Source organism: Notamacropus eugenii, chromosome 5 (genome assembly GCF_028372415.1).
Source record: "Notamacropus eugenii isolate mMacEug1 chromosome 5, mMacEug1.pri_v2, whole genome shotgun sequence".
Taxonomy (NCBI): domain Eukaryota; kingdom Metazoa; phylum Chordata; class Mammalia; order Diprotodontia; family Macropodidae; genus Notamacropus; species Notamacropus eugenii.
Window position 1 is genome coordinate 81,878,190 of NC_092876.1, and position 22,443 is coordinate 81,900,632.

General features: G+C 39.0%; 1 long non-coding RNA gene across 1 annotated transcript in view; it reads right to left on the bottom strand.

The window, feature by feature from the left end:
- LOC140504717 (uncharacterized) overlaps positions 1-22,262 on the bottom strand; it is a 40,878-nt gene extending 18,616 nt beyond the window's left edge. Inside the window, exon 1 of the long non-coding RNA XR_011967217.1 lies at positions 22,137-22,262. This is a non-coding gene — a long non-coding RNA (uncharacterized lncRNA). The remainder of the gene's footprint in view (positions 1-22,136) is intronic.
- Positions 22,263-22,443: the final 181 nt, after the last annotated feature.

Sequence of the window (22,443 nt, forward strand, 5' to 3'; positions counted from 1 at the left end):
TCTGCAAACGAGAATGACCTTGACGCTGAAAATGACAAAACAAAAATGATTAAAAGGAAGTTGATACTGAAGATAAATAAGCAGGTAGCCCCTGAGTGCCCTTGATGAATTGAAATCACCTGGCTCAGATGAAATACATTCTTAGGTGCCGAAAGAACTACTGAGGTTGCAGAGCTACTGTCTCTAATATTTGAAAGACCATGGAAAATGGGAGAGGTACCATAAGACTGGAAAAGGGCAAATATTCCAATTTTCATAAAAAGAGAATAGAGTCTGAAAACTATAGACCAATGAGTTTGACTTTGATTCCTGGGAATACTCGAGAATGGATCATTAAAGAAATGATTAGTGAACTCTAGAAGGGAAGCAGTGTTTACTCTCATGGCTACATCAAGCATAGATTATGCCAGACTAATCATATTTTCCTTGCTGTCAGGATTACTAAGCTAATAGACAAGGATAATGCTGAGGAGGTGATTTTTCTAGAATTTGAAAAACTTTTGATGAAGCATTTCATATTTTTCTTGTGGAGAAGGTGTATAGATATGTGGAAATCAAATCAGATGCATTCAGAACTTGTTGGGTGACTGGACTGAAAGAGCAGTTATTAATGGTATCACATTAATGTGGCAGGAGGTCTGTAGTGGAGAAAGAATCGGGGATCTGTGCTTAATTCTGGGTTGTTTAACATTGTTTATCAGTAACTTTGATAAAGGCACATAGATGGCATGCTTATTGCATTTGCAGGTGACATGAAGCTAGGAGGGATAGATGAGCATCAGAGGTAGGATCTAAAAGGATCTTGACAGGCTATAGTACTGTACTGGATCTAATAAGATGAAATTCAATAGAGATAAACGTAAAAGGTTTCTATTTGAGTATTAAAAATCAATACTGTAAGTTCAAAACAGGAGATGCATGGTTAGATGATAGTTATTCTAAAAAAATCTGGAGGTTTTAGTGGACCACAAGCCTAATAGAATCAGTGTGATGTGGTAACCAAAAAAAGTAAATGTCACCTTGGCCTACAATTAGAGGAGCCTAGACTACAGGGATAGAAAGGTGATAGTCCAACTGCTCTCTGCACTCCCTACACTTCATCTGGAGTATTGTATTGAGTTCTGGGAGTCACCACTTAAGAAGGACAATGATAAGTGGCAGAATGTCCCGAGGAGGACAAATAGGATAATTAAAGGTCCATGTCATATGAGCACAGTTTGAAGGAATTGAACAGGATTACTCTGGAGAAAAAAAAAGACTAGGGGTTAGGGAATAATAACTGCCCATATATTTACATGGCTGTTATATAGAGGAAGGATTAGACTTAGTCTATATGGCCCCAGAGGACAGAACCAGGAGCAATGGGCATAAGTTGCAAAGAGACCAACTTAACATTGATTTCAGAAAAAGCTTCCCAACAATTTGATCTGTTCAGAAATGGAATGGGCTTCTCTGGGAAGTTCATTCCTTTTCCTTGGATATCTTCAAGTAGAGTCTGGGTGACAGTTTGTTGGATATGTTAAAATTACTGTGGTATGTATGAGTTGGATTAGATGGATACTAAGTTCTCTTCCAACTCAGATTCTGTGATATAGTGGATCTTTGTGTCTTTTCTCTCCTTAGGGTATGTACCCAATAGTTATATCTTTGAGTCAAAGGGTCTGAACAGTTACATACAAGTGCATTTCTCATGTAATACTAAACTCCCCCTCCCCACCAACACCACCCCCAAATGCTTGGGTCAATTTATAGCTCCACTAACAATGTATTAGTGTGCCTGTCTTCCCCTACCTTTCTAAACCTGTTTTAGTTTTTTATATTTGTCAATTTGCTAACTCATTTCCTTTTAACTTGTATCTTCTGGTAGAAAGAGCTTTGTAAGTTTCCTTCAGTGACTTTGGGGAGTGGTATGACTTGGGCTTGTATCTAGATCAGGCAACAGAGCCTCTTGGGCTTTTGACAACCATCATAACTCCTGTTTTTAGAGTTTCCAAAATGCCATCTTCACAACAACTCTATGCAGTAGGCAATAAAATAGAATTATTGTCATTTTATAGATAATGAAACTCAAACCTTGAGAAGTTAAATGACTTGTTTAGGATTAAAAGTTAGCAAGTGTGAGGAGCAAAGTTTGAACTCAGGTCTGATCACAGGACCAAGGCCTTGGAGTGAAGAAGAAACCCAATACTCACTCCTGCCAGAGAAGTGATAGACTTCAAATACAGAAGAAGACACGTAGATTTGGATATAGTCAATGTAGGAATTTGTTTCACTGGACTATACATATTTATTGTGAGAGGTTTTTTTCTTATTGTTTAATTGTGGAGGGTGTCAGTAGGGAAGATAAATGCTTGTAAAAATAAAAATTTGAAAGACCAAATCCCTTTCCCTAGACCATGATGCCTCTCAATTATAATGTTGTAGGCAAATTATACACACAGAGCCTCCCCTAGCCCTGAGGCTCAGAACCTCATTATTGTACAGCTCTTTCCTCATCCCCCTTGGGAGAAGGGCATAGAGGAGGGCTCTGATATCCAGAAAAGGTATTAGGAGTGCATGTTGAAGAGATCAAAGAAAGAGGAAAATGACCCATAAATACAAAAATATTAACATTCTTTTAGTTATATCAAAGAACTAGAAACTTTAGGGGTATCCATCATGTGGGGATTATCTGAAAAAATTATGGCATATGAATGTAATGGAGTATTATTGTGCTATAAGAAAAGATGAAAGGGATAGTTTCAGAGAAACTGGGGAAGGAAAGTCTTGTATGAAATGATGCAGAGGGAAGTGAGTAGAAGCAGGAGAACAATTTACATGGTAACAACATTCTAAAGACAACTTTGAAATACTTAAGAACTCTGACCAATGCAATGATCAACCTTAATTCCAAAGGACTAATTATGAAATATGTTAACCCCCCTTCTCATAGGGAGGTGATGGACTGGAGGTACAGAATAAGACATACATTCTCAGACCTATTCAATGTGTAAATTTGTTTTGCTTGACTAAGCAAACTTGTAAAATGTTTTTTCTTTTGAGAGGAAAAAAGAGAGAGAAGGAGAGAGGAAGAGAGAGAGAGGGAGGGAGGGAGGGAGAGAGGGAGAGAGAGAGAGAGAGAGAGAGAGAGAGAGAGAGAGAGAGAGGAGAAAAAGACAGGAGCCAAGATGGTGGAGTGATCTGTAAGTGCTTGTACCATCCCTTTGTTGACCTTGAAAAACCCAGAGAATATTTCCCCAGAAAAAATCCTGGAATAGTGGGATCAGCTGAAGGGGTAAACAGTCTCTCAGCTCAAGAGTATAGGAAAATCATCAGGGAGAGACCCTCTTGCTGTGGTTGAAGGGGACCAGTGCAGGACCAAAGCTGTCTCAGACAGCCCCACTTCAACGAACCAGGAGGAGATCCTGAGCCACAGGGAGGCAGAACCCATAAGCGCCAACACCAGAACCCCAGGTGTGCTTTAGCACAGGCAGGGGAAGGCACTAGCACAGACAGGGCTCAGCAACCACTGAGCCTGCCTGTGCTCTAGCTCAGGAGAGGAGACCTTCTGTGACCAAACCACCCTTTTCTCACCCCTCACGCAGTGAGCTCCAGGGTAACTCTGGGGAAACTCAGAAAGACTTCACCTGGCCTTGGCTTTGGCACACCAGCCAGCTTGGCACTAGGTAAGCTGCAGCATTCTAACTTCTAGCTGAAAGAACCAGAGGCCACAACACATAAAATCTCAAGTTCTCAGCACAAGAGTCTTGGGACAGAACCCTTGCGCCCCAGAAGCAGAGATCCACTTAAAAAGCCTGGAAAAAGGCAATTGTCATGAGCAAGAAACAAACTAAAAAAGACCATAGAATCTTACCATGGGGACAAAGACCAAAACACGAATATGGAAGAGGTCAGCATTGAGAATATACTCTCATCTGAAACCTCAGAAGGGTATATGAACTGATCTCAAGTCCAAAGGGCACTCTTGGAAGAGTTCATGAAGGATTTTAAAAGCCAGATTAGAAAGGCAGAAGAAAAATTGGCCAATAATTTTAAAAATATGAAAAAAGAATTCACAGAAGAATTTTAAAGGAAAATTAGACAAATGGATAAGGAGATACAGAACCTAATTGGAGAAAATAACTCCTTAAAAGGAACAATTGACAAATAGAAAAAGAGGTGCAAAAGTTAACTGAAGAAAACAATCAATTAAAAATTGGAATTGGGCAAGTAGAAGCTAATGACACTGAGACATCAAGAATCAATCAAACAGAATCTAAAGAATGAAAAAATAGAAGAAAATGTCTCGTTGGAAAAACAACTGACCTGGAAAATAGATCCAGGAGAGAAAATCTATGAATTTTTGGTCTACCATAAAGTCATGATGAAAAAAAGAGCCTGGACAATATCTTCTAAGAAATAATCCTAGATCCAGAGGTCCTAGGTGCAGAGGGCAAAATAGTCATTGAAAGAAGCCACTGATCACTTCCTGAAAGAAATCCCAAACTGAAAATGCCAGGGAATATTGTTGCCAAATTCCAGAACTATTAAGTTAAGGAGAAAATGCTGCAAGTAGCCAGAAAGAAACAATTCAGATATTGAGGAACTACAGTCAGGATCATACAAGACCTTGCAGCTTCTACATTAAAAGATAGGAGGGACTGGAATATGATATTCCGTAAGGCAAAGGAGCTTGGACTACAACCAAGAATCAATTACCCAGCAAAACTGATGATAATATTTCAGGCAAGGAGATGGACATTCAATGAAATAAGGGATTTCCAGACCTTCCTGATGAAAAGGCCAGAGCTCAACGGAAAATTTGATCTTCAAACACAAGTTTCAAGAGATGCATAGAAAGGTAAACAGGAAAAAAGGACCTTGTTATTCAATATGGGCAAACTGTTTACATCTCTATAAGGGAGAATGATAGTTGTTAATCTTAAGAATTGTATATTTGTTATGATATTTAAAAGGGATATACACAGATAGATGGAGTGGGTATAAATTAACTGATGTGATAATGAAAATGTGTTTTAAGGGTGTGAAGGGATTGTAATGGGAGATGTGAAAAGCAGGCAGAAAAAGGTAAATTACATCACAGGAAGAGGCACAAAAATATGTTATAGTAGAGGGAAATGGGAGAGGGAAATGAGCAGTGTTTGAGATTTCCTATCATTGGAGGGACCAACAAACTCAGTTAATCACAGAAATCTAATTTGTCCTATAGACAGTAGGAGTGAAAAGGGGAAAGAAAAGGGAGGGGGAGTTAAAAGGGAGGAAAGAAGTAGGAAGGGAAAAAGGGAATAAAAGGGAGGGAGGCTGAAAGAAGGAAGACTGAGGGAGGCAGTGGTCAAAAATTAAAATTCTACTGTGGAGGGGAAGGGAGAAGGGAGAACTAAAAGCATAAATGGAGGAAAATAGGATGAAGAGAAAGACACAGGTAGTAATCATAACTGTGAATGTGAATGGGATGAACTCTCCCATAAAACTGAGGTGGATAGCAGAATGGATTAAAAACCATAATCCAACAATATATTGTTTACAAGAAACATATTTGAAACAGGGGGATACACACAGGGTAAAGGTAAAAGGTCGGAGCAGAATATATTATGCTTCAGCTTATGTAAAAAAAACAGGGGTAGTCATCCAAATCTCAAACAAAGCAAAAGCAGAAATAGATCTAATCAAAAGAGATAAGAAAAGAAACTATATCCTACTAAAAGGCACCATAGACAGTGAAGCAATATCATTGCTAAACATATATGCACCAAGTAGTATAGCATCCAGATTCTTAGAGGAGAAGTTAAGGGAGTTACAGGAAGAAATAGACAGCAAAATTATACTAGTGGGGGTCTTTAACCTTCCCCTTTATGAACTTGATAAATCTAACCTCAAAATAAACAAGACCAAAGTTAAGGAGGTGAATAGAACTCTGGATAAGGTAGATATGATAGATCTCTGGAGAAAATTGAATGGGGATAGAAAGGAATATATCTTTTTCTCAGCAGTACATGGCACATTTACAAAAATTGACCATGTATTAGGGCATCAAAACCTCACAATCCAGTGCAGAAAGGCAGAGATAGTCAATGCATCCTTCTCAGATCATAATGCAATACAATTGTATGTAATAAAAGGCCATGGAAAGATAGGCCAAAAATTAATTGGAAACTAAATAACATAATCCTAAAGAATGAGTGGGTTAAGCAACAAGTCATTGCAACAATTGATAACTTCATCCAAGAGAATGGCAATAATGAGACAACCTACCAAAACTTATGGGATGCTGCAAAAGTGGTTCTTAGGGGAAGTTTTATATCATTGAATGCCTACATGAATAAAATAGAGAAAGAGGAGATCAATGAATTGGGCATGCAGCTGAAAAAGCTAGAAAAAGAACAAATTGAAAATCCCCAAGTAAATACCAAATTAGAAATACTGAAAACCAAAGGAGACATCAAAAAAATTGAAATTAAGAAAACTATTGAACAAATAAATAAAACTAATAGTTGGTTTTATGAAAAACTAATAAAATTGATAAACCTTTGATTAAAGGTTAAAAAAAAGAAAGAAGAAAACCAAATTACCAATATCAAAAATGAAAGGGGTGAACTCACTTCCAATGAGGAGGAAATTAAAACAATAATTAGAAATTACTTTGCCCAACTTTATGCCCATAAATTTGACAATCTTAATGAGATGAATGAGTACTTTAAAAATATAAATTGCCAAGATTAACAGAAGAGGAAGTTGAATACTTAAACAACTACATCTCAGAAAAAGAAATTGAGCAAGCCATCAATGAACTCCCTAGGAAAAAAATCTCCAGGGCCAGATGGACTTACAAGTGAATTCTATCAAACATTTAAAGAACAGTTAATTCCAATATTATATAGACTATTTGGTTTTATGGAAAAAACCAATAAAATCGATAAACCTTTGGTCAATTTGATTAAAATAAAAGAAAGAAGAAAACCAAATTACCAATATCAAAAATGAAAAGAGTGAGCTCACCTTCAATGAGGAGGAAATTAAAGTAATAATTAGAAATTACTTTGCCCAACTGTATGCCCATAAATTTGATAATCTAAGTGAGATGGATGAATATATAATTGGATGGATAAATATAAATTACCCTGACTAATAGAAGAGGAAGTTTTAACACTTAAACAACCCCATCTCGAAAAAGAAAAAATTGAACAAACCATCAATGAACTTCCTAGGAAAAAAATCTCCAGGGCCAGATGAATTTACAAGTGAATTCTATCAAACATTTAAAGTACAGTTAATTCCAATACTATATAGATTATTTGGAAAAATTGATGAAAAAGGAGTCCTACCAAATTCTTTTTGTGATTCAAATATGGTCCTGATACCCAAATCAGGAATAGTCAAAACAGAGAAAGAAAATTATAGACCAATTTCTCTAATGAATATAAATACAAAAATTTTAAATAATATATTAATAAAGAGAATACAGCAACTTGTCACGAGCATAATACATTATGATCAGGTAGGATTTATACCAGGAATGCAGGACTGGTTCAATATTAGGAAAACTATGAGTATCATTGATCATATCAACAACAAAACTAACAGAAACCATATGATTATCTCAATAGAAACAGAAACAGAAAAAAACTTTTGACAATATACAACACCCTCCATTCCTATTGAAAACACTGGGAAGCATAGGAATAAATGGAACCTTCCTTAAAATAATAAGCAGCATCAACCTAAAACGATCAGCAAGCATTATATGCAATGGGGATACACCAGATGCATTTCCAATAAGATCAGAGATGAAACAAGGATGTCCATTATTACCACTGTTATTCAATATGGTACTAAAAATATTAGCTTTAGCAATAAGAGAAGAAAAAGAAATTGAAGGAATTAAAATAGGCAAACAAGAAAGTAAGTTATCCCTCTTTGCAGATGATATGATGATATACTTAGAGAATCCTAGGGAATCAAGTAAAAAACTACTTGAAACAATAAACAACTTTGGCAAAGTCACAGGTTACAAAACTAAAGCCACATAAATCATCTGCATTTTTATATATTACTAACAAAAACCAATTGCAAGAGATAGAGAAATTCCATTTAAAGCTATCGTAAACACTATAAAATATCTGGAAATCTATCTGCCAAAACAAACCCAGGGACTTTTTGAACACAATTACAAAGCACTTTTCATATAAATAAAGTCAGAACTAAGTAACTGGAAAAACATCAGTTGCTTGTGGATAGGCCAAGCTAATATAATAAAAATGACAATTCTACCTAAATCAATTTGCTTATTCAGTGCCATACCAATCAAACTACCAGAAAATTATTGTCTAGAGCTAGAAAAAGTGATATCAAAATTCACCTGGAAGAACAAAAGGTCCAGAATGTCAAGAGAATTAATGAAAGGAAATGCTAGGGAAGGCAGCCTAGCTCTACCAGATCTTAAATTGTATTATAAAGCAGCAATCATCAAAACCATTTGGTACTGGCTAAGAAATAGAGGGGTAGATCAGTGGAATAGGTTAGGCATTCAAGAAACCGTCGTCAATGAATATAGAAGTCTACTGTTTGGTAAACCCAAGCACCCCAACTTCTGAGATAAGAACTCACTGTTTGACCAAAAACTGCTGGGGAAAACAGTATGGCAGAAACTGGACATAGACCAATGCCTGATACCATACACAAGAATAAAGTCTAAATGCATACATGATCTAAGTACAAAGGCCGATACTATAAACAAATTAAGGGAGCAAGGAGTGGTGTATTTGTCAGATTTATGGAGAATGGAGAAAATTTTGACCAAACAAGAGATAGAGAACATTATGAAGTGCAAAGTGGATAATTTTGATTACATTAAATTGAAAAGTTTTTGTGTGAACAAACTCAATGCAACCAAGATTAGGAGGGAAGCAGAAAACTGGGAAATAATTTTTGCAACTAGTGTCTGTGATAAAGGTCTCATTTCTAAAATATATAGAGAATTGAGTTAAATTTATAAGAATACAAGTCATTCCCCAACTGATAAATGATCAAAGGATATGAACAGGCAGTTTTCAGGGGAAGAAATTAGAGCTATCTCTAGTCATATGAAGACATGCTCTAAATCACTATTAATTAGAGAAATGCAAATCAAAACAACTCTGAAGAACCATATCACACCTATCAGATTGGCTAACATAATAAAACAGCAAGATGATAAATGTTGGAGATGTGGGAGAGTTGGAATGCTAATTCATTGTTGCTGGAGCTGTGGGCTGATCTAATCATTCTGTAGAGCAATTTGCAACTATGCCCAAAGGGCTACAAAAATGTGCATACCCTTTGGCCCAGCAATATCACTTCTAGGATTGTATCCCAAAGAGATCATAAAAGTGGGAAAAGGTCCTATATGTACAAAAATATTTATAGCAGTTCTCTTTGTGGTGGCTAAGAACTGGAAATTGAGGAGATGCCCATTAACTGGGGAATGACTGAACAAATTGTGGCACATGAATGTAATGGAATGCTATTGTGCTGTAAGAAACGACGAACAAGAGGACTTGAGAGAGGCCTGGAAGGACTTATATGAACTAATGCTGAGTGAAATGAGCAGACCTAGGAGAACATTGTACACAGTAACAGCTACAGTGTGTGAGAACTATTTCTGATAAACTTAGCCCTTCACAGAAATGCAAGGACCTAAAACATTCCCAATGGACTCGAGGCAAAATGCCATCCACATCCAGAGAAGGAGCTATGGAATCAGAACATAGAATGAAGCAGACTATTTTCTCTTGTGTTATGTTTTGGTTTTTTTTTTCTCATGGTTTCTCCCATTCATTTTAATTCTTCTATGCAACATGACTAACGTGAAAATGTGTTTAATAAGAATGTATATGTAGAGCCCATATAAGATTACATGACATCTCAGAGATGTCCGGAGGGGGAGATAATCTGACTTATGGAAGTGATTATAGAAAACTGAAAACAAATAAATTAATTAAAAAAAGAAAGAGAGGAGGAGGAGGAATAGGAGGAGGAGGAGAAGAAGAAGAGGAAGAAGATGAGAGAGACTAGAGATGGGGTTGCAAAAAAAAAAAAGAAAGAAAAGAGAGTGATAGAAGTATTAAAAGAATATGTAGAATAGATCAGAAAGAATGCCAAAAGGAACCACACACAAACAGGATAGCTTTGAAAGATAAATTTATTATGTTCTTAAAAAGAAAAACAAACTTAATAGAAATTTATGATGTCATGTACAATCCTCATTTTTGGTTCTCCTTTGTGTGTTGACATACTAATTTTATTTAATGTTTAAGTTTGGAATGAAAAAGTAATTTTTAATGAATTGGTAGGGATCCAATGGCTTTGCCTTCTCATACTCCCAGATTTGTGCTTTTAGCTCATGTCAGCCTGTGTGGTAGGAGTCTTGGAATAAAGTCTCTCATCTTCCAGTAGAGTTAGAAAAACCAAGACCATGTCTACACTGGTTCTCAATCGGGCCTTTTACCTCAAAAAGGGGCAGAAATATATGCAGGTTATCTTACTTGGTCATTTCTGCTGTGTGAGTTGGTATTGTGCCCTGTGGTGACCCCTGCCAACCATGAAGCAGAATCTTTGATAAAATGACAGTCAATATGGGAAGGACCAAGGAGAGAAGGAAAAGAGGTCTATATGTGTTTATGTATAAATCAATGGGGAGAGTCAAGGAATCAAAAACAACATATATGTCTAACACCTTTCCTTCCCCTGATTTTCTTTTTCCTTTTAACCTTTTCAAACAACATTTCAACATCTTCCTTTCACATCTTTAGCTGCACATTGGTGTCTTTTGTCTAAGGCCAGCTGCTTAGCCCAGGTTATTGAGCAAGAAAGGGGCAATATAGCATGGTGGCAATCCAATTCACCAAATTATCTGTTTAGCACCTACTGTGTGTAGAGCACTGGGCTATGTGACAAGGGGAGACGTAAAGTTTAAATATGACACAGTCCCTGCTCTCATGGAGGCAGATACACAATAATACATGATGATCATATTAGAGAGGTATAATACTACATGAGATCTGAGTGAGTTCTAGAGGAGCCCAGAACTGGGAGTCAGGACACCTGAGTCTTAGTTCTAGTGCCACTGACTCCCTGTGTGGTCTTGGAGAAGTACCTTCTGCTCTTTGGGATTCATTTTTTTCCCTGTAAAATGATAGGATAAAACTAGATGATATCTAAGGGCTTTTTAGTTCTGACATCTTGTATATAGGAGCATAACTGCAAAATGCTGCTCACTTGAAAAAACATTGACCTCCTATTTCTGGCTTGATGTTGCTGAGTCAGGTGGTCTTCATATATAAGCCACTCCTCGAGTTAGGCTGGAATTCTATCCCGCAGTTGGCCAGCCCCACTTGATCTACTCTGGTCCCTGGTTCCTAGGAGAGGTTTTCCCAAGGTTTCTTCCCTTGAGCATTGAGTCATCCTGCCCTGACCTCACAGTTTTCCCCTTCACCTTGCAGGCATTATCTATGGCCCCAGCTCCTTCACCATTCCTCTTTGGTCCATCCCAATCACTTTTGCCTAAGCATATTCACCAATTCAGTTGCTGTGGTTGACTCTACCCCTTGGGTAAGCTTGGGTCCTTCATCTATTATTCAGAGAATCTCAGAGCTGAAAAGGACCTCAGAACTTTTGACCTCATCTAGTCCAATGCCAACTTTAACATGAATCCCTTCTGCAACCACTCTGACATCATAGTACATGGAAGACCTCCATGGACAGGGTATTTGTCATTTCCCAAGGCTGTCCATCCCACTTTTGGAGACCTCCAGTTGTTAGGAAGTTTTATCTTTTCATGGAGCTGAAATCACTTATTCTGAAACTTTTGTTCACTACTCTTTGTTCTGCCCTGAGGTTAAGCAGGACAGGTCTAATCTCTCTTCTATATGACAACCTTCAAAATACTTGTAGACAGATTTCATGTCCCCACAAAGTCTTCTGTTCTCCAGGTTAAGCATCCTGAGTTACTTCAGTCTCCTCCCAATACTGGCTGCCCTCCTCTAGATACTCTCCAACTTGAGCATGTCCATGGAACCATGGATTCAGAGTTGGACACAATATTCCAGAAGTGGCTTGAGAGGAATGGAATGCAACAGTACCAATCACCTTCCTCATTCTGGACTATGTACAACAAATCAACATTGTATGAAGGAAAGAAAGTTGAACATGGAGAAAAAGAAGATCTAGTTTTGAGTTCCTCTTCTGGAACTTACTGATGTGGACAAGTTGTTTCACATGTCTGGGTCTCTATTTCCTCTTCTGTAAAAAGGGAGTAATAATCCATTATTTGTCTCACAGGGTAGTTTTCAAGATCAAATGAGATAATACATGCTAAATGTTTAAGAAATTTTAGAATGCTGTAAATGTAGACTATTATTGTTTTTTCTTATTTTTTGTTGATATCTTTTTTTTCTATATCCCTTTATTTCTGAATATATCCTTTCTGCTACTCATGGAGCCATTTCTGGTAGAAGAGATTTAAAAGGAAATTTCAAAAAGTAATTAAGCAAAAACAACTGATATGTAGCAGGTAGTTGGTAGATTGTTGATCAGTAAACCCTTGATCAATTGATTTCTCTCCTTTTCTGCCCCAGTAGATGAAATTATAGGAGGGGTAAGGGACAGGTAACAGATACAATGAGATATTCAACAGAATATCTATGTCTTGTTTCCCCTTTATGAGGTGTGAAGCTCTCCACTCAAGTTTGATGGAATTAAAGAGTAGCCATCTATTGATTGCCTGAAGAATGAGCCATACCCCTGGTGGCCTTTTAAAAAGCAAAAACAACCAGACACACTCTCTAGTGGGCAGTTGGTTCAAGAGACAGTTATTAGGAGAGTGTGAGCTCTAGGAATTGAGAAGACAACCCTGGCTATTGGGAGTTGCGTTCAGAGAGGAACAGGCCCAGAGAGCCCAGATCAGTGACCTACTCAGTAGAGATGCTACTCCCAAGGAAAATAGCATAAGAATACTACAAGAAGGGAAAGGATATGGGGGCCCTAAGGTGCCAGAGGTTTCATTGTCTTAACCACATATGTTTCTTAAATGCATCCCTTTCCAATGGTATCTTCTGGTGGCACTTGGTGTAGCGGTGGGAGAGTATTCTTTAGGCCTATAGTGGAAATGTTCTGTTGCTATTGTTCTCATGGTGCTATTTCAGTAAATGTCTTTGCTTAGATTTCATTTTATCTACTGACTGACTATTAAAGGTAAGTACACTGGTAGGGTCTTGTGAACTATAGTCTTAGCAGTTCAGATCCACAGAATACCTTGAATCTGGAGACCCATTCTGCAAGTGTGTCTTGGGGAGGGTGGCATAGCTCAGAGATATCAGTACTTAGCTACACATATTTCACCTACATCTGACAATCTAGCCAATACGCCACACATTTACTCCCTCACAAAGAGAAGAAATGAATCTGTCTCACCCCTTCTCTAAAACCAAGTTTGGTCATTATAATTGCACAATATTTAGTTTCATTTTTAAATTTTTGGTCTCTCCATTTACATCCTTGTAGACCTTGGCTGTATTGTTTTTCTGGTTCTGTTTATTTCATTCTGCATAAGATCTCATAAGTCTTTTCATGCTTCTGTGAATTTTTCATATTCATTGGTTCTATCTTTCATTACATTTATGTCACAATTTGTTTACTCATCCCGTCAAGGCAATTAATTAGCTAACAAGCATTTATTAGAAACCTGCTAAGCACTATGCAAGCTGCTGGGGATATAGACAATGTAATAGCACTATCCTCAGGGAACTTAAATTCAACTGATGGCACCTACTTTGTCTCTAGTCCTTTGCTACCACAATATGTACTGCTGTGAACATTTTGGTGAATATGGAACATTTCTTTCTGTGTTTTTTTAACCTCATTGGGGTATTTGCCTAACAATTGGATCTCTACATTGATGGGTATGGACATTTTAGTCACTTTTTTTTAGCATAATTCCACATTGCTTTCTAGAATGATTAGCCAAATTCATACCTCCATCATCAGTGTATGTGTGTATCTGTCTTTATCAGCCTCTCCAAAATTCACTGTTTCTATCTTTACTGATATGCTGACTATGTGGTGAAACCTCAGTGTTGTTTTGATGCATCTTTCTCTTACTATTAGTGAATTGGAACAATCTTACACATAATTGTTAATAGTCTGAAAATCTAAGAACTCTTTGTCACATCCTTTGAACATTTATCCATTGGGAGATGACTCCTGGTCTCATATATTTATGTTAATTCCCTACATATTTAGGATGCCAGACCATTATCAGAGATATTTGATACAAAGATTTTCCTTCCCAATCCTCAATTTTCCTTCTTATCGTAGCTGCATTAATTTTGTTCAAGTAAAATCAGTGGTTATTATTAATGCACTTAAAAAATTTTACGGCTTTTCTTTTTGTTTGCAAGTTACACAGTTATCATTCTGAGCTCAGCTCTGGGCCCAGTTTCACTAACAGCTATGCGATCTCAATAGCAGATAACATTTTTCCCTGGAGTTGATTAGTTTCCTCCAAAAGCCAAAAGCAAATCCTTGTTTCTTTTACTTTGAAAGCTGAATCTTCTTTTTTTGGGAGGGGGCACCTACTAAGTTCTCATTCCTTATCTGAGAGTACTCCTAGCTCGCAGCTTATTTAGAGAAACATGATCCCACTCAATCTAAACTTAGTCCATTTAAATTTACCAGTCATCATTCTTCCAACCTCTACCTTTCTGCTGCATGTCATGTTGCTGGGTTAAAGGACCACAGCTTTTGCTTTCAGGAAGAAATGAGAGCATTAAATGATATCTAATGTTCCTTTACGAATAAATGAAGGGATGAATGAGTAAAAGTCATTTATGTGTGGGGCAGTGGTGTCCAACTCACACTGAAAGGGGGCCACTAAATTGTACACAAGGATCCCTGAAGGCTGCATATTGACTTAGAAAATCACCTATTAACATTATCTATGTCATACTGTATTTTTTATGCATTTTATTAAACATTTTCCAATTATATTTTAATGTGGTTCCACTGCACTTGGGAGGTCTTTGGCCTTATGGTTGACACTTCTTTTGAATAGGGAGATAGCTTTGTAGTTAGGAGGACCTGTTTTCAAGTTCTATCTGTGTCACAAACTAGCTGTGTGACCATGGAGAAGTCACCTAATCTCTCAGTGTAACATATGGAGGAACTGATCTTTATCAATGGGGAGAGTTTCCACAGTGGTCATCCCCCAAACTAATGATGTCACAAGATAGAACAACAAGAACCAAAAGAAAAAAAAGAAAGCTATCTGGATTGAGACACTGAAAGTGTTTTAAAAACGTGTTTTTGACTTGTCCTCACATTGATGGGAGAAGGCATCTTGTCAGATTCCCAGGATGAGGCTACAACATTCTCTCAGGGTCCTAAGGGTAGCACGGAGAAGTTAGAGGGTGTTTTCCTGGTGTTATAATAGGTTATGTGTAGCTATAATGGAGGTCGCTAAGTGCTGCAGTGGGTAGAGCAAAGGTCCTGGAAACAGGAAGATCTGAATTCAAATCTGGCTCTAGAGTCTTACTAACTGTGAGAACTTGGAGAAGTTATTTTACCTCTGTTTACCTCCCAAAATGGACATAATAATAGCACCTTCCTCGCAGGGCTATTGTGAGATCAAATGAGATAATATTTGTAAAGCATATAACAAATGCCTGGCACATTGGAGAACCTATATGTTTATTCCATTTTGAGGGTCCCTATCAGAGTGTTACCTCTCAAAATGATCAGTCAAAGATCAGTAGCTTTTAGGAAGGGGTATTCATTAAGACTGTACAATAAGCATAGTTGGTACAACTAACCCAACCTTTCCCCCATTTCTGTGACACACTTTTGCACAAGCACATACAGAATCCAGATGAAAGGGTGATTGAGCTTAGAGAGCACATGTAACAATGGATTATCTTACAGTGTCTGGTTGATAAAAGTCATTTTTTCCACTTTCTGAGGTACTCCACAAGTTCCCCTTAGGCGTGGTGTAATTTATTTTTTGGGTTCCTTGTGGAGCCTTGAACCTGCTTTGCCCACATTGAATCTAGTTCTGCTGCACTATCAGCTGAAGCCAAAGTCAAGGGATTCTTCTTTCCTCCCCAATCCTTCCTTTATTTTTGTTAGTCAATCATGTCTGACTTCCTGACCCCATGCATGCCATAGGACACCAGTTCTGTCTGTGGGCTTTCTTGGCAAAGATCCTGGAGTGGTTTGCCATTTCCTTCTCCAGTGGATTAAACAAACAGAGATTAAATGACTCACCCAGGGTTACCAGCTAGTTAGTGTCTGAGGCCAGATTTGAACTTTGATCTTTCTGACTCGAGCATTCTATTCACTGAACCAGATAGCTGCTCCTTTCCCATCATTGATTTTGCTGGAAAACTGCTCATACTCATCTCTCGGATAACTTCGGTTCTGAAATAGCTTGATATTTGATGCAAAGATTTCCCCCCACAAGTCTACTAGGATATGGCCAAGTTTTCTCAGCCTATGCAAACTTTCCTAGGTAACATCACTCCAGTCCTTTCAATGGCTCATCAGAGACACATAAACTGATCAAAACCCTTTCACACTTAGTTGGAATTGCTTTGATTTGATTCAATCCAACACCATGTGTCGAGGCATACTCCTGTCACTTATTTTAGGCCAGGAAGTGGGAGAGGGAAGGGGCGTGAGGAGTGGGGGATGGATCTTATTGATTTACTCAACCCATCCTGGCTTTACTCTGGTCTAGAGGTCTTCAAGTAAAGACTGGTTGGCCACTAGTTAGAAATGTTGTAGAGAGAGGTTTCCTTCAGGGACAAGCGGGACTAGATGCCCTCTGAGGCCAACACCTTCCAGTTCTCAGCTTTTGTGACTGATCTGCTAGAAGCTCTATGCCTACCAGATCAACTGAACAGCTCCACCTGCCTTTCTAGATTTTCTCTAGTGTGAAGGATGCAGTGTGATGCAATTTGAAAGGATAATGACTTGAGAGTAAGAAGATTGGGGGTTCAAATTCTGCCTCTGACACTCACCATCTGTTTGACTTGGGACAAGTTGCTTAACCTTCCTGGGTCTCAGTTTCCTTATCTGTAAAATGAGAATGTTCTGATGTCCATTCTAGATCTATGACATCTTGAGGTCTTTCCTCCCCCACTCAGTACTCACCTCCCTGAATCCTGTAATTTTTTGTCATTTTGGATTCAGGTTTCACTGGCTTGAATGGTACAATGGAAAGGTTTGTAGTCAAAGGAGTAGGATTTGGGTCTGGGCTCTGGCACTTACTGTGAATATGAAATTTTCTGGGGCTTTCCTTGAAATAGGTATTATTATGAGTTTTCCTTTTCAAGTTGCTTCTTCTCTGGAAGTCTCAGTTTCCTCATCTGTTAAATAGGCATCATATTTACACTGTCTGCTTCACAGAGCTATTAATGAAGACTTACTGAGTTAATATGTATAAAGCACTTTTTATATCAGTATATAAGCAAGGACTTTTTCACTTCTTGTGCTAATGCAGTCTATCACAACTGTTCTATACCATTTCATCATCATAAAATTTTTACAGCAGAAACATTGCTTACACCCAGTGGGGGGAAAGAGCTTTAAAGCTGCATCTGTCAGGATACACAGCCATATTAGGCTAGGGATCTTGGTGTTGAAAGCACAGGATTTAGGCTTTTGTCAGGGGGAGGAGGAGGAAGATGGAAGATACACGTTATAGTTTTCTAGGACCTCTCAAGGGCTCTGCTATTCTCTTAGGGAATGTGGGGCCCATGGTCCACAACACTAAGTTAATCACTTTCTTCCTGTCTGTAGGAGGTAGAAAGACTGGCTGAGGTGGTCCTGTCATTGATGATGCCCACTGCTAGCAGTGTCCACTCCCATGTGAGCTGGGAGTAAAAATCAGCCTCAAAGGCAGCTGGAGGTCACCTTCTGACAACTGAATGATGAATTTGCTGGTTCCTTCTGCTGGTGACCAGTTGCCTGGAGGTCTCTGCTGTCTTCCTTCCCAGGTTACAGCCATTCATCACAGCTCACCCTTGTAATCATCCCTAAAGAGAACTATGATTCTTTCCTGTCCCCCCTGCCTTTCACTTTCTACCCAACTTTTTCTTCCTTCCTCCCCCTAAGCCTTCTTCTCTCCATTCCATGTATTTATACTTTCTTGTATTTATAGAAGAACCAGAACCTTGAGCAGAAACAAAAACTTACTTACACAACTGTACTAAAATAGGTGACAATTGTGGTGACCTCTGAATTATCATCCTCATCCAGGCTGTAACTAGGGTGGGGGCAACCATAGATATTCTGCAGGCTGTTAACATCCAGAGAAGGTATGTGAGACCACCATTCCTGTACCTTGTACCTCATGCCTTCTCTCTGTACCATTGCTATGTCTTGAGCTTGTTCCCTCACCAAGCCCTGAACCACTACCCCCAGAGTCCTGTGGTTATCTCAGCCCTACCTTTTATCCCACACCTGTAGGAGGACATTCAGGAGATTTTGGGGGATGGGCTACTGTCTCTCTCGGCATGAATGTATCCTTAGCCCCATAATCCCTTCTGCCTCTATCTCCTTTCTCAATTGTTTTTGTTCTATGTAAAATAATGCTCTGTTCCCTGGCTCCAATACTCCTGAATGGATGGGGAAAGGGAAGAGAAGTTGAACTGGTTGGTCCAATATAAGGATAAGAACTCTGGATTTTGAGTAAGAGGATTTGAGTTCTAATTCCGCCTTTATTTCCTTTATAATCTTGAGTGAGTCACTTCTCACTTAGTTTCTTTTACTATAAAATAAGGAGGGTAGATTAGCTAATTTTATAAGGCCCCTATATATTATAATAAATAATAGTTAACATCTACATGGTGCTTCCTATTATGGTATCATGCTAAGTGATGGAGATACACATAATATTTCTAATAGCCAACATTTAGATAGTACCTATTATGTGCTAGGCTGCTGTGCCAAGTACTTTATTAATGTTCACCTCACTTGATGCTCACAACAACTCTGGGAGGGAGATGTTATTAGTATCCCCTTTCTACTTCCGAGGAAACTGAGGCAAATGGAGGTGAAAGGACTTACCCAGCATCATACAGCTAGTAAGGTCAGATCTGAATTGGGGTCTTTCTGCTGTGCCACCTCGTTACCCTTACTACAAAGATATGAAATACCCAGGAAGAGCTGGGACTGGGGCAGGGCTATGAGCCCTCGTCCCTGTTCTGCCTGATTGTCTGTAATATCTCAGAACTGGAAAGGACTATCTTGTCTACCTCTCTCATTTTCTAGATTAGAGAATTGAGGCCAAGGGAGAAGTGACTTGCTCAAGGTCATGTAGAAAGATTTGTCCCTGAGCTGAGCAGAGAGCTGCTGCCCATGCGTGTGAGCAAGCATTCAAGTGAACATTCCTACACAGAGTGAGTTCATCAAACCCAGTGCCAATGAGAGTCACTAGGCAGTTTCTGCTGATGCCTGTGGTTTTAGTAGAAACTCAGCTAGAGCTATCAGGGGTCGGCTGGCAGCCTTCGGAAGGGTGATTCAAGTGCGATTGGGGCCCATGCTGCCTCTCGATAATAACTGATTTCATAGTTATGGCAGAGTGTCTCAGACACTGGGACGATCTCCTAATTTAACACAATCAATAAGATAACAGCTCAATGCAAATGAGACGTGCAGTCTCTAGAACCATCTGTAAGTCATGCTCTTAATGCGTTTTCCTAATTAGCAAGATCAGTCCTTCCAGCCTCCTGGAGCGCACAGAAACAACCAGGCAAGAAAGGACATTTTCAATTCAACTCAGCAGATATTTATTTATTAAATGTGAGCATGCATGAAGCTCTGTGCTCCCAACTAGGGTTAAAAAGATTGGCTCAACACAGGCCCTACCCTCCTGGAGTTTGTAGTCTGAAAGGGGTGAAGGCCATGCACACAAATAAATATGGGGTAATGTAAAATGTAATGATGACAAAGGAGAAGTCCAGGCAAAGTGCTGGCTTTGCTATTTATGAAATCATATACTCCTTCTGCTGGTGCCGATTGCAACTTATCTGTGCTTTTTAATTCAATGTATTCTTTGCAATGATTTAGGTAGCACAATGGACCTGAAGTCAAGAAGACCCGAGTTCAAATCTGACCTCAGACACTTATTAGCTAGATTACCCTTAACTGCTTTCTGCCTCAGTTTCCTCAGCTTTAAAATGGGGACCATAATAGCACCTACCTTGCTGAGTTGTTGTGAGGATTAAATGAGAGCTTCATGAAAGTGCTTGGTACACGTCTGACACACGGTAGGCACTTAATAGATGCTTGTTCCTTCCCCACATCTTTCTAGAAATCTTTCATGAAGTATCTTCCCAATGTACTTTAGCCCTTATGACAAGATCAGAGAGCTGCAAGGGACCTCAGAGGCCATCTAGTCCAACTGCCTCATTTTACAGATGAGGAAACTGAGGCCCACAGATGTAAAAGAAACTTGTCCAAGGTTTGAAATGGCAGGACTGGGATTTGAATTTAGGACCTCTAATCTGGAATGCTTCTAATCTCAAATCTGGAATGCTTCCCTTCCCACTGTATCACACTGTCTTTGGTTCTTCTCAGAGATGGTGAATGCCAGTACAGCCTCTTGGGCTATCCTTATGGTATTCCTAAATTGCTCTTGCTACTTTACTCAGTCACCTACTTTCACCCACTGTTATCACCTTTGATCATCCCCTACATTTTTGACCAGTATTGGCAAGACATGATTGCAGCTGAATACATGCTCAGGCAAATATGAAGGGAGAGAGATCGCTTCTAGCTGGGGGTGCCATGGAGGAGGGCTCAAGGAAGTCATGGCTCCTGAGTTGGGCCTTAAGGAAGAAGTAAATTTTAAGTTTTCTAATTTTAAATTTTAAGAGGTAGAGAGGAAGAGGAAGTGAGCAGGATGAGATTGGTGAACAGGAAGTAATTCAATTTGGATTGTACGTGATGTATATGAAGAAGTGAAGCAGTGTGAGATAAGGCTGCATATAGAGGCTGGAGTTAAGTTGTGGAGGGCTTTTACTATCAGAAATTTACATTTTATTTAATAGGCACCTGGGAAACCCTGAAGGTCCTTGAGTTACATGGTCAGAGCGGTGAATTAGGAAGATTAATTTGACAGCTCTGTGAAAGATGGATTAGAATGGGGAGAGTGAAGGCAAGGGATCGGTTAGAAAGTGATGATGATAGTTCAGGTGAGAGGTGATAAAGACTCCAATGAGGGTGGTGGGAATGGGAGTGGTGACAAGGCACATAAGATAGAAGAGGTATAGGAGGAGGGAGGATTGCAGCTTGCAACTGATTTGATCTAGAGGGAACATGTAATGATATAGTGAACAGAGTGCTGGAGTTGGGGCTATGAAGACTGGGTTTGGAATGAATTCTTCCTCTGATACTTTCTAGCTTTATGACCATAGACAAGTCATTTAACCTCTTGGAGACTCAGTTTTACCATCTGTAACTTGGGGATAATAATCCTCATAGTGGCAGCGAGGTGGCACAGTGGATAGCGCTCTTGGCTTGGAGTTAGGAAAAACAGAGTTCAAATCCAGCCTCAGACACTTACTAGCTGTGTGACCTAGGGCAAGTCACTTAACTGTATACCTCAGTTTCCTCATCTGTAAAATGAGTTGGAGAAGGAAATGGCAAACTGCTCCAGTATCTCTGCCAAGAAAACACTAGATGGGGTCACGAAAAGTCAAACATGACTGAAATAGCTGAACGACAACGAAATCAGCATAATTCCTATTTTATAGGGTTGCTATGAGGCTCAGATGGGAAAATGGATATGAGGTGCATTATAAACCTTAATGTGTTATATAAGTGACAGCTATTATTATTATTATGCAGAGTGAAAGAAAAGGTCATCTTTGACATTTTGAGCCTAAGTGGCTAGAAGGATGGTGAGATCTTCAACAGGAATATGGAAGTTGGGAGGAGGGGCAGGTTCAGGGAGGTAGAAAGATCAGAGGCTCATAGTTTTAGTGACCTAGGTGGTCATCTTGTCCAATCCCCTAATTTTACACACAAGAAAACTGAGATCAAGAGAGGTGAAGTGAGTTATCCAAGGTCACAGTTAATAAGATGAAGAGTCAGTCCTTTACCTTTATCTGTTTAGCAGAGTGATGAGAGATCAGTCCTGAATTCTCTGGTCCCATGTGAAGGAAAATTCAATATATGATTTTGACTAACCAAGTAGAATGAATGGATAAACTGTAGTTTATCAAGATACTTCCCTTAAAATTCACTGACCCTCGTGACGATGTATGGGAATTTTATACTGATGCAGCCCCAGAATGCATTATGACCTAACCCCTTCCCCATTGTCATTGGCTTGTTGAACTGTCAATCAGGCACAGACTACCAGTGATGGTTTTCATTATTTGCCACACCCATGCTAGAGGGCCTGAG